Here is a 6,559-nt window from a genome sequence, read left to right as displayed (position 1 = left end):
AAAAAAAAAGAAAAAAAAGAACATAGTCGAATTGAGAACCTCCTCAGTTTTTGAAGTAGGTTAAAAAACAGTGACTTGATTTGATTCAACACCCACTGTTACGCAGAACAAACTAAAGCCATTTAAGGTTGTATCTTTAAGTATTTCTTTTCGATTGCGTGAGTACTAGAGGGCGCCAGGGTGCTGATTGCACTTGGGTGCTACAGCGGCTAGCGCCAGCGTTGTGTAGTTTCGAATCCAGTACAATTTACGCTCTCTTGAAATAAAGAAGTTTTGCATGGTCTATGGTTTGTAGTTAATCAGGGGCATTACCATTTTTTTTGATACCGAGGACGATAAAGAACATTCTTGTCTTGCGCCTAGTGGTAAGCGACACGCTTGTCTGTAACAGAATAGTTCTAAGAGCTTTAAATCACAAAGATTTGAGGGGTTGCCACTGTGCCACCACGGTGCACAATGACCAAAAAATTAAGTTGGCGTATTTATTTTTTATTGGCCGTATCGAGATAATAATAATAAAGATTTTTATTCAGGCATTGTAGCAGGGGATTCTAATCGACGGAGTAACACATCGAGTATATAACAAGAAATAGAGACGAAATGTCATTTAATTTGTTTGAAAACTATCCTGCCAAATCATTACGGTGACAACTGCGCTTCGATTGGCCAGCTCGAATTCGAAACAATTGACGGGTATCGTGAATTGGTTCACTTCAAATCGACCTGTTTAACTTGAGCTTTGCTATAATGGACAAAAATTGAAAAATTACATATTTAATAACCGATGAAATGTGATTCCGTTTGTTTTGTAATTAGATCTTTTGCTGTTTGTCCCACGCCACCGAATGGAACAGCCCCCATTGTTAGAGACATTATCTTTATTAAAATAAACGCATAATATTTTTGGAATATACGGAGACGTACACACAGGGGCCTTACCATTAACTCTTATTACGATTCAGGTTAGGACCCAAAATGGATCGTAGCGAGACAGCGCTACATGAAGTGTATATCACCGTCCCGCTTTCTTGTCGTTACGAACCTATACTGAACTGTAATAAGAGTACATGCTAAGGCCTCTGGTCAGTTGTTGGCGCTTACTATTTCAGTTTTCTAATTACTGATTTCGAGAGTTGATATTTAAAAGTGATATAAGGCCCATTTGCCTGATGAGTTGCCAGGGATGGATGGGCCTTATTTCGTCTCCATTTCTGGTTATGTACTCGATGGAATGATATTATCCTAAACCTTGAGTATAATTAATTCGATTTTCAAATCTATCCCTAAAAAATCTGGGGTGGCCAATGGAAATAAAATGAATTATTGTCCGATGGACTTTAGTTCTTCTTTCCATGTGAACAAAGTCGCGGACATCCGTTAATAACACTTAAAATACAGTAATACGACATAAATCTCAATTTTCTTTTATTATCATGAATTATTTACAACACAATAAGTAATTCAGCGACATGATTACAATTAACAATAAAACTTAATATTAATCAAAGCATTACATTTTTTTTTCAACAATTTAAAAATTAATCAATTGTATTATTATTTTCGAAGCACTCGACGACTAGAAAAAACAAAAGACGTTTCAATCGCAACTAAAAGTCGTTATTAAATGCAGAATAATACAGGGTGGCGCAATAGAACGTGCATATTGCGTCATCTTTTTTCGCGCGGTAAAGAGTGCGTGGGAGGGGGGAGCCTAGCGTGATTAGATAGTGGCACTCGTGAAGTTTTAGTAGCCATGAGTCACTTCGACGGGAAGCGTCGCGCTTTTTGTGTTCGCACGTTTTACGAGAACGGTCGTTCATACATCTCTACAAGGCGACTGTATTGCTCTGAATATGGATTAATACACATCAATGAAGCTCCGAGTGCAAATTTAATTAAAATATGGATAAAGCGCTTTGAAGAGACCGGTTCCACGTTTAAACAATCAGCAAAAGGTCGTCCAAGAACGTGTAGGACCACAGACAATATTGAGAGGGTGAAGGACTCAGTACGAGAAAATCCGCAAGTGTCTACTCGGAAGCGATCGGCGGCTTTAAACTTGTCGCGACGAAGTTTACAGCGAATTTTGAAGTTGGATCTTAAACTGCATCCCTATAAGCTCCAGTTAACACAGGAATTAAAAGATACCGACTTTGGAGCAAGGTTAGCATTTGCTGAAGAAATGCTTCGTCGATTTTCCACTTTTGAGAACATTCTTTTTTCTGACGAGGCTCATTTTCATTTAAATGGGTTCGTAAACCGACAAAATTGTCGTTATTGGAATGACGAGAATCCAAAAATGAAACATCAAAAACCACTGCATAGTCCGAAAGTAACGGTATGGGCAGCAATCTCAAGCAAAGGAATTATTGGCCCTTTCTTTTTTGAAGATTCACGAGGACGAAACATCACCGTTAACACCGACCGCTATGTTGCGATGTTAGAAGGATATTTGACTCCAGAGCTTGCGAGATCAAGAATAGCGAATACGAGGACTTGGTTCCAACAAGACGGAGCGACCTGTCACACATCGAATGACTCTATGGCGGTTGTGAGACAGATGTTTCCAGCTAGACTAATTTCCAAAAGAGGTGATATCCCCTGGCCCCCACGTAGCCCTGACTTGACGCCTCCTGACTTTTTTTTGTGGGGATACCTCAAACACAAAGTGTACATGAACAATCCGAGGAACATCAGGCAACTAAAGGAAAATATCCGTGGGGAAATGGCAGCAATCACCCCAGATTTATTAAGAAAAGTTTTCACAAATCTGCGTTCGCGTTTAGAGGAGTGCCATCTTCGAGAGGGCCGTCATTTAGATGACGTTATTTTTAAAAAATAAACTTCGTTTAATTACCTATTCATCATAGCTTTTATTTCAAATATACCTTTTGTATTTATTTTTTTAGCCTATACTTAATTTATGCACGTTCTATTGCGCCACCCTGTATATCATTTAAATGTCAAACAATTTTTGACTAAGACACGTTCCTTTCCACGGGTTAAAAAAGCTCTTTTTTCGGGTACTAATAATGCACTATTACAGTAGTGCATTAGCACTACTGTAATATGGGGTTAGTCCAGAGATTGCGTTGCGAGAGGCGCATTTCAATAATAAACCAAGATTATATTCATAAATAAAACTTTATACGTGTATTCAATTTGAAAGCTTTGTCCAGAACTCCTATACGTCCATTTGACATCAACCTTCTATTATTTATACAATTCTAAATATAGACTGATCCAGCCTGCTACATCCCTCCTCCTCAGTAGATTAGGCAGTATGATTAGAAATACTGGCTGAATGAATGTAGATTTGTGTTTAGAATTGTATAAAAAAAATAGGATTGAAAAAAAGAAAAATATCTTGGTTGTTCTAGAACAGGCTTCGAACTGAAAATAAGCAATAAATATTTATTCATGGATATAGTCCTGTTTTATATTTGAAAAGTGCCTCACGCTAACCCAAGCTACGTCCCTCTCTACACTATCTAAGACACAAGAAGGGTGAAAACAATGGAGTCACTACACAAACAGGATATTGTAGAAACCAGATATAGTCGGATATTTAATTAGATATAGCAAACTGACAGCTACGTAACACTTAAAAAACAATTATTTTAAATTAAAAAAAAAAACCATTACGTTTAGTTTCAATTTACATTAATTTTTTTTTAAATAATAATCAGATGAATATGTTGCGGTTTTTTATCACTCGCCGCCATTTCATTCTATAATTAAATTCATCAAAGAAATGCACTGTAAAAAGTTAAAGAAAGGTTTCAAACACAAAAAGGATACTTTTTATAAAACAATAACATTATCGTGTCATTTGTCATTAAATCTCACTGTGCTGTGTTGTCTGAAGAAAAATGTTTAGGATCACTGCATCTACAAAGATGCAGTGATCGTAAACAATTTTCTTCAGACAACAAATAATGCATATAATTACTTTTTTTGTAATTCTAAAAAAACGAAGTTAGCTCCGTCAACTATCTGTTATCAAAGTCTTGTTTTTTTTAATTAACAAAAATATATAATTCACCTTGGCGACGTTCTGAGTGATTAATTCATTCTTTAAGATCACAATATTTTTATATCATGAAAAACTTTTTACTCACTAAATAACAGTACTTAGCCTACATACAGTCCCATTGATGGGCACAGGGTTCTTCTCACAATGAGAGAGCTATGGCTGTAGTTCACAGGCGGCACTATGGAAAATAATAGAACGGCGTATCAAAAATGGTTTTCACCAATGTCTTACCCGAGATACAGATTTCATTTTATTTGTCAGTTTAGATGTCATACTCTAATATACTGAAGGTTTTTTTATTAGGTATGTTAATTAAAAAAAAATACATATAATAATATATACATATTTCCCACAGTCGACTCGTTGTGAAACTTTCGACGTCGCAGTTCTTATTAATTTTATTAGACAAACCATAACGCAGGGTGATAGGTTGAACGAGATAAAGATTTAAAGGGGCGAGTGTGTAGCTAATACTCATACGTAATATGTAAAAAAAATACTACCTTATTTTTAAATATTTTTCTCTATGCAAAATACTGCCTCTAACATATTGTAATCTTAGAATAATAACGCATAGAAACCTAGTTCGCACACGCTAAGTGAGGCAAATTGAAGCGCTCTCAAAGGGCCTACACGAGCGGGCGGGCCGTCAGTGCTCAAGGTCAACTTGCACCGCGAACAGCTCAAGAATTTTAGCTAAAAATGACGAAATGTGCGGTAAATGAGTGTAAAAATACGTCAGACAAACATAAAATAGATACTAACATCATATTTCACAAGGAAATAACGCGTTTCAACTTGTATTTTTATATAAATATTCACTAAAACCGAAAATTAATTTCGTTGCAAAAAGACACGAAAATGTCTACATGAATTTGATTTTTGCCTCACTTGTGACAGTTCGTTTGATATGAAACTATCATTCTATGCGTTATTATTCTAAGATTGTAATATTCTGCGCAAGATCGAACATGCAGCAAGTGCCCGCCTTCCTTGTCGTGTCTTTGTATTTGGTTTTTCAACGACTTTTTAGCCGCAGCGCCATCTATGAGAAATCTATGAAAGTATTTCGTCATCCAGTTAGATATCTTTACAGGTACCAGCCCCGGCTAGAGTATTTTACATTTTTATTGAATTGATATTCAAATTTTTTTAGTAATTTCACATAAAAAATAATTAAATATCAAGCCTGTCAAAATTTGCTAACATTTATCTATCGTTTCCTGGCAGTAGTGTTTATAATAAGAGGCTATTTTCAGAATCAGGAATTGTTGAAAAGCGCAATCGTTTGTTACCAACCAACGCTGAAAAACTTGTTTTCATTCATCACAACCTGCCACTGATTGATTCTAAGTATTAAAGCAATAATTTTGTGATTAAAATATATGATATATTTTTACTAATATTGGTATTTTCATTATTTGATATTCGGTATATTAAAAAAAGTGGTCCCAATAGGCCGAATACCGAATAGTAGCCGAATATTCGTGGCATCTCTAGTTCACATATTGTGAACTAATAATATAAATAAAATAAAAATTGTGAAATAAAATAAATTATACGGATTAGATATCAGCTACTCGTTTGCTTCTTTAAATAATCATCTCGTTCAACCTATGAACCTGTATATATTTCTATAAAGCACAACTTACGTATGTCAAAAATAGTTATTTTTAAAAATTGGTGCGTAATTAAAGAAAATAAATAATTCACAAACAACATTAAATTACTTTGCAGATGTGTGCGGTTTTCATTACGTTTTCCTTCACCGAAATGCTCAGAGGTGCAAGCCCGGATTCGAACCTATGACCTTCTGCTTCCCATTAAACGTCCGTTTAATTATTAATAAAAATCTAATTAAAATCCGACTAATAGATTATTCTACTCTCCTGTATAGGATACCAAATTATAGTGCATTCCCAGATTCAGGAGACTCAAGATCGCATGTCTCGTCTCATGTATATTTCCCTGGCAGCGGTAACCAATTTTCTTCGAATGCACTGGCTGGTTGTTTACCAACATCGAGTATATAACCAGAAATAGAGACGAAATGTCATTTAATCTGTTTGAAAACCATTCTGCCAAACCATTACGGTGACCACTGCGCTCCGATTGGCCAGTCCGAATCCGAAACTTTTGACGGGTATTGTCAATTGTTGCACTTCAAATTAACTTCAGCTTTGCTATAATGGACGAAAATTTAAAAATTACATAATTTAAATTTTAATTACCGAAGAAATGTGGTTCCGTTTGTTTTGTAATTAGATGTTTTGCTGTTTTTCCCACACCACCGAATGGAACAGCCTCCTATTGTTACGAGATATTATCTTTATTACAATAAATACAGTATGTTTTTGGAATATACGAAGACGTACACACAGGTTAGTTGTTGGCGCTGTAGTTTTTCAGCTTTCTAATTTGTGATTTCTGTGCAAACGAGAGTTGATATTTAAAAGTGATATAAGGTCCATTTGCCTGATGATTTGCCAGGGATGGATAGCTCTTATTTCGTCTCTGATTTCT

Source organism: Hyposmocoma kahamanoa, unplaced genomic scaffold, assembly GCF_003589595.1.
Source record: "Hyposmocoma kahamanoa isolate Upper Pololo Valley unplaced genomic scaffold, ASM358959v1 181, whole genome shotgun sequence".
NCBI lineage: Eukaryota > Metazoa > Arthropoda > Insecta > Lepidoptera > Cosmopterigidae > Hyposmocoma > Hyposmocoma kahamanoa.
The sequence above is the reverse complement of the archived record's forward strand: the minus strand, read 5'-3'. Positions refer to the sequence as shown.